The sequence below is a fragment of the Rattus norvegicus genome, chromosome 17 (genome assembly GCF_036323735.1).
Source record: "Rattus norvegicus strain BN/NHsdMcwi chromosome 17, GRCr8, whole genome shotgun sequence".
NCBI lineage: Eukaryota > Metazoa > Chordata > Mammalia > Rodentia > Muridae > Rattus > Rattus norvegicus.
Window position 1 is genome coordinate 69,575,056 of NC_086035.1, and position 7,407 is coordinate 69,582,462.

Sequence of the window (7,407 nt, forward strand, 5' to 3'; positions counted from 1 at the left end):
AAATATTTAAAAGGCAGAACATGAATTTCTGCCAGTTTAAAATAATTAGTGACAATTCTCAGTAAATATTTTTTTTTACTTCCAGGATTTCTTAGCAATGGTTGAATGGCCTCCAGCTTCTGATCCAACTGGTGCTGACAATTCAAACAGTTGAATACAACTTAGAGAGAACATTGAGATCAAAGAACACATGATTCATAAATGAAAACAAAGGGGTTTTAACCAAGCAGACAAGACATTCAGAGATGACTTTGACCTGGCATTGTCGGGAAGAGTTCTATCAGAGAAGTACATTGGAGCTGTAACTAGAAGGGTGGGAGAGAAGTCAATTTTCTAGAGAAGCAATTACACAAACAAGTGCAGAGACAGAAGGCAGAAGGCAATGCACACACGTTGGTCACCCATAATATACATGGCATATCAGACACGCTGTTAGGGCTAAGGGTTGGAGCAGAGAATTGAGGGGTCGCAAAAGCACACTTTGGTTAAAAGAAACAGAATTAAGCCACAGATCTAAGAAACATCACTAGGTGACTACTGGTTGAAGCAGTGAGCACACCATATAAAAATTCCTTTTGTCTTGAGAGGAATAAGTTTCCACAGAAAGCAGATGAGAGGCACAAACTAAATAAAGAAAGACAAGAGTGTGTGAGTTGTGAACATGCTCAGATAATAATGGCCAGGACTTGTGATCATGTCTGTATTCATTTCAGTCTCAGTTGCTGCCATACTGAACGGATTGTAAGGCTTGAATAGAAGCCCAACTTTCAGTTTTGGTCACTACCATGGTGGGCTTAGTTAAAAAAAAACACAAAAAACTATGGAGGCTACACATCAAATGGTAACAGGAAGGAAGTGAGAAGTAATGCGATTCAGGATTGAGAGTGCTGGCTAGTGAGATTGTGGGGGGGAGAGAAGGCTAGTCACGCATGACCTCAGCAACTAGGTTAATGGAAGGGTTCTGGAGGTGGAGAGACTGAAGAAGGAGCCTTGTAAGTCTGTAGCAAGAGTTTGCTGATGACAGTTGATATTTGAGCTCGCTATCAGGTTCACAAGCAGAGGTGACTTGTGAGCATTTGTTTACAAATATCATCGTTAGTTTAAGTGTTGGTTGAGAATAAAGCATGCATATAAGAGTAAACTTGAAGTCAGATCAATTGCCAATCCGGGCAGTGTTACACTCAGTCATGAGATTAGAATGTGGTCAACGAGTGTTTACTGGTTTTCTACTCAGTGTTCTCAAAACATTCTATTGAACATAAATAGAGCACATTGTGTGTGTGTGTGTGTGTGTGTGTGTGTGTGTGTGTGTGTGTGTGTGAGACACATGTAAACAACTGTGGTAGCCAGCATACTAAGGTACAGTTTATGATGATGGCAAGGCAGAATCAGAAAAGAGCTCCTAAGGTATTACTGGAACAAGCCAGGGAGCTAGTTAGGTTAAAGGACAGGCTCTTGCAAGCACAGTCCCTTTAATACCTCAGGGTATGCTTCAGGAAAGGCAGGTGAACCATAAAGCAGCCAAGCAGGACCTGAGCATATGCAGCCATAGAGAATTCAGGAGGACAAAGTTGAGAGCAAATAATTACACTAGTGTCTCAGATAAAGACTTTAGCTTTAATATTTGAATTTCATTTGGATTTAAAGATTAAACCAAGAAAATTTATGCCATGATTAGATTATAGTTTCAGAATATTAATGGAGAAAGCAAGACAGTGCATGGAATACATTGGATATAGTGGCCTGATCTCACACAGACAGTTACTAACAAATAATGTGGACCATAAAAGAGACATTCTTTATCTTTATCTGATTCACAAACAGGAAAGAAGGAAGACAGTTTCAGGTTGGGAGTTCACAATAAAGCCATGAGCTTTGTGTGAGTAAAGAATCCTGAAGGAAGTCACGGTAACATGATGACACATGTATGATGGTGAGGAAAGAGGAGACAAAGAAACCCCATGGAACAGGGAGACGCCTGTTCTCTGAGATGTGTTGGAGAGAGAATATTTGAGGAAGTCATAGTGAATAGAATTCAACCTTGTTTTTATTCATCTCTCTTGTGATGGGTCCAAGACCATTATACAAAGGAACACATGTTGACACCATAGCATAGCATCGTACTTGAGAGAAGAGAGAATATAACTACACAAATATCCTCAAGCTTATTGACACTAGGTGAGACACTAACCTTTTGCAGCTACCCTTTTTCATTCCTTTTGCTTTATGTCAGCTAAACATTGCACACAATTGCATCTAGGTAGGAATAGATCCAATTTGGTACTCTCATCCATTCTTCCAAATTGCCTGTCTTTGTCAAGTATGCCCCCCTGTGAACAGAAGTGATTTAAAAGACCATCTACTTGGAAAAAAAGACATTGTCATTAGACCCTCACAGCTTTAGAGTCTGTTGACTGGCTCAAATGGCCACAATAGGATAATTTCTCTTTCTTTCTTTTAAAAACTGGTCTTTATCAAACCCTATTAAGTAGGGAAGAAGAGGGAAAAAAGAGAGGGCATATAAAAAGATATATTTGAAGGAAGTACCATAAGGATCTTGATGGCGGAAATTGGTACCTAGAGGAATTTGTACAAGTCACAAGAGGCATTTGCGAATGTTGAATAAGTTCAAAATCATTATGAAGGGCATCTATAAAGTCATCCCATAAGTATCTTTTAGAATAGAAGTATTAGTGCCTAATTCATTAGAACAGTTTGTCCCCTTGTTAACTTAGTTCATGCCTTTGATAATTATATAAAGTACAACATTATCTTAAGAATCTCTCAGACATTTTCTTTATAAAGTGGTGCTATTTACAGTAGCACCTCTTCTATGTAAGTTATAGTTTTGCTTTCTGAAGTTAACTATAGTTTGAAAATACTTATTACACATTTCCATAAATAAACTAGAGATTGCATTTGATTTTTTTTTGCCATTTTTGAATAGCATACTTAAATCTTGTGTTCTCTTGGCTAACCCCAGCTAGGCTTTGTCCAGTGTATCCAAACTCTCTATACAATATCTCTACTAGTTAGTGAACAACCATCAGATTGACTGCTATGATACCCTAGTACTTGTAATTCTAATTTTACATCATGGCCCTGAAAATCAACTTAGACCTGCTGATGAGAAGCTATAAAGCATAATGTGTAAGTTTTCCATGAAATAAGAAAGTAAAAGTGATCATATTCTGAGGTGCCTAGTCTCTCCAGCAAAAACTGATCCACTGTCACGAAACTGTCAAGAAGGAGGAAGTAACTTAGTTTTTTTCTTACACCTAAAAGTACAAAAAGTGCAATCATAGTGCACCACCACAGTTCAAGTGTTTCGTCAAGATGAGAAAACCATTGAAGTCATAGCTGAAAGACACAAGCCAAAAACATATTCTAATGAGTGGATACACAGGTTTCAGGTAAGCAATAACCTTGGGAAACCCCATACTCCCTTAACAGAGGTTTGCTTACTGAACTGTAGCTCTCTGGTTTGTCTAGATAGGCTAGCTTGTCTCCACAGCTCAACAATGGAGACTCAGGTACGCTTGTCATGCCCAGATTTGACATATATTCTGGAGATTTGAACGCAGGACCCTCTGCCTCGGTAGTAGCCCCCTTACCCACTGAGCCATATCCTCAGCTCAGCAATTTGTAGACATCTAATAGGAATTCAGTAAATAGAAACCTCATAGTAGCTCATGAAAACTATATCTAAAGTAAACTTTCTTTTCCAGGTTCTGTCTGACTGTTTTTAATTTTATGTGATCACAAACAAATAAGGTCTGTTGAATTCATTCATCATGATCTACAATGGGGTTAAAACTGAGTCAGACAGGGGAAAAAGAAAGGGAGAATATGACCCTGTCCACGGGAGGTAGAGTTTTAGGTATCTGAAGCTGATGTCGCAGGTCAAAGCTCAGTGTTTGTACGTGAGTACACTCCTACAGTCCTTGTTGGATAAAACACAAAAAAGTGGGCACCATTTATTAAAAGATAATTTCGGAGAGAGGAAGACAAAAGCCAGGAGATATTATAAGCTACATTTCCACGGCTTGGCTTTTGATGAACACATGCGCATTCAGATTTATTCTTTTCAGAAAGGCGTGAGTGTGAGCGCCCAGTAGCAGAGCAAGATCATAAGAGAATGCTTGCTATTCTTCTAAGGAATTCCCTTTGGTCGATTTTTATCAAGTATAGCCAGTGTGTAGAAACACTCTGGGCTTTCTCCAACCATTTTTCTCCAATAACAATTTTGTAGTGATCCTGGTTTGTGCCTCAAGTTTTTCTCCAAGTAGTGGCATGTTTTCTACCCCCTCCCCAAATTACATAGCATTTTGCTTGGTTGTTCAAATTCTGTGCATTTTTTAAGATAAATCAGGGTCCTTGAAGACAAGAAAAGTCATGCTACCTCAACAAAGGGGCAAATCCCAGAGGTACAGATAATATCGAGCTATCTGGTCAACTTCAGAAAGACAGTTCCATTTGTCAACTGGTTCAAATACATTTTCTTGTATTTGTTCAGTATAAAGTACTTTAAAAGAAACTGTTTTTTTTTCAAAGAAATACTTTATAAGAGTAAAACATGCAATGGAAAGTAACTTTATTATGAAAACTTCTATCATCAATATTTTACAGAGAAGAGGGACATCCCATGAGAGAGTTCTTTCCCAGGTTTTCCTTAGACTATATTTATGGTAGTTTCATAATGCAACTAAGGTCTTGTAGAGACTTCAATCTACAGGGACAGAAGCGCCTGTAAAGAAAGCATCATAGTTCCTAAATCCAGGAATAGGTTTGCATTTTCATACAGCAATGCTTTCTAGCAACAGTAAAAAACAACGTAACAGGAAACGGCAGAACGGTGGAATTCTCTAGAAAGTGATGGGACTCAGAGACAGCACTTGTTTTGTCAAAAGGATCACCACTAATCAAATTAAATTAACATATCATTTTAATTTAATCCTTTACTTAATACCACTGTTCAACATCCCTATATAGGTATAATTTGTTTTATAGTAGCAGTAATTTTATCTTTATTGGGGCATACTTCAAGCATAATAGTATTCATCAGTTGTGAAGGCCTATGACCTTCAAAGGCATATGTAGTATAACCATTCACGATTAAAATGGGACACTTCTACCACCTCATAAATTTCCTTCAGTGTCACCCTCTTACTCCTAGTAACCATCACTCATGAATTCCCTGCTTAAGAAAATTTATACCTGCTCCTTGAGACCTTGTAGGTGTGGCTACTGTGTCATATGCACATGAGTAAGTGGCAGAGAGAAGAGACTATGTCTGTGTCCAGACTTGTGACCGTCTGAATGACTAGCAGCCTGATTTTCCCAGAAAAAAAGAGAGCCAAAGATGACTAGCTGATGCCAGGGCAGCTGGCATTAGATGGCTACCAGTCTGGTGCCCAGGAGGGCTCTCAGAATGGGGAGCAAGGAGGGAACTAGAAGAAACCTCCCTGGGACTGAAAGCGCATGGGCAGGAGTGAGCCTGAAATAGAAAACTCTCACGGGGTTACTCAGGCAGCCCAAGTGAGTGAGCTGAGACAGCCACCAGACCAGCTCCATGGAGCCTGGAGAGGGAGCTAGCCTGAGATGACCTCCAGTCCAGTGATATGCAGGCCTGGGGTGTGGTGGGGGACTGACTATGACTGAGATGACCCCTATCCAGTGCCATAATGCAAGAGCTGGGCAATGCACTCCTGAGACCCAGGCACACATAGATACTGAGCATCACTAAGAAGAGCAAGTTAGTGGCGAAGAAATGGAAGACAGAGCAACAGAAGGACGTGGGCACAATGGAGAGAGGCAAACTGGAGACTTGAGGGTAGTGAGGAACAGCCTGGTGTAAATAGCCGGTAATGCCTCCTAGGACCACGGTAGGAAACTGGGCTGTGCACCACAGGGGCCTTGTTTGGTCCATGGCGCTGCAGTAGCAGGGTCTGTTACCATGGATGTTTCTGGTCTGGACTGTTGCTGGAAACATCTTGGTGTTTAAGGGTTGTACAGAACTGTTCCCACTTCTCACTTGGGAATCATGGGTGAGCTGGCCCTGGGAGCCTGAGAACAGGAGAGCTGACCCTAGCCAACTTTAGTACTTGGGAGAGCCCCCACCTTCCTACCTTGTGAGAGTTGCAGGTTGGTCAGCCTCGAGGGTCTGAGCAAGGGAGACCCTGGGCCCCATCACTTGTCTGCAGTGTGGTGACTTGGGTGAGGGAGAGAAGTCCCATCTTTTGCCTTCTGCTGTGCTGGAGAGCTGACCCTGAAGTCATCAGAACAGGAGAGCAGGCCCTTCTCTTTGCCTGGGCAGCACAGGAGAGCTGGCCCTGGATGTGCCGGTTGCAGGTAAATTGGCCTGAGGGTGAGAACACAGGAGAGCTGGCCCTGACTCTTGTCTGCTGGGCTGTGGCAAAGATAGGGCAGGGGTGATGCCTTCCCTTGTCCCTCAACATCTATGGCAGGCAGGACAGTGGGCTGAGTGTTGCGAAAGTCAGAGAACTGGCCATGTCCCTTACCAGCTGAAACATTTGGAGTGGGTCCTGCACCTCGTTTGGGTAGCAGGGAAGAGCTGGTCCTGAACACAGGAGAGTCAGTGAGATGACCAGCTCAGATATCTCTCATCTCCAGATCCAGGGTTCGGAATAGGCCCATCCCAACATCTACTCCATTGATGAACTACTGGAGCACATAAACGGGCTGGTCCTACAGGTCCAGAACTTCAAGCTGCCCATGACACAGGGAAACAATAGGATATCCAGGAGGTATCCCAGTAAGGGTCCATTATTGATAGACTAGCAGAAGCCAGAGTCCTCATACCAGACCAGTGCCTTATTACAATGAACATTGCAAACAAGGAAGTGTGGACAAAGCAGGATACTGTGGACGATACTGCAATACTACAGCTTCCACAGCAATGTTGTCTTTTGGAAGGGGAAGTTGCAAGGGTGGTTGGCGGATATGAGAGGAAGGGGAGAGGAGTGGGATTGGGTGCATGGTGTGAAACTCACACAGAATGAATAAAAAATTAAAAAAGATAACATAGATTATAATCATCTGAAGACGTGGAATATGAAAGTTCACTTATACCTTGACTTTGCTGTTTTCATTAGAATCTAGAAGGTTAGTGTGGTTTTCCCTTCGTATATTTTCTGATTACTATGTTAAACAATTTCTATCTTCTGATTTTCTTTAATTCCATAAATTGAGGACTGAAAATGAACAGATATAAATCTCAATGGTAATCAAGACGAATGAAGGCAATATAGACTCACTGGCCAGTTTTGATCAAGCCTGAAATCCTTTGGGGAATAGCATGAGCAAATGAAAACACACCATTCTTTAAACCCACTTTCAAATATTAACCCTAAATTAACTCTATTAGATAAGTCATGAAAAAAGCCA

At 41.3% G+C, this 7,407-nt stretch overlaps 1 pseudogene; it reads left to right on the plus strand.

Moving 5' to 3' along the window:
* Nucleotides 1-5,216: 5,216 nt before the first annotated feature.
* On the plus strand, nucleotides 5,217-5,339 carry LOC120098005 (small nucleolar RNA SNORA17; annotated as a pseudogene).
* Nucleotides 5,340-7,407: the final 2,068 nt, after the last annotated feature.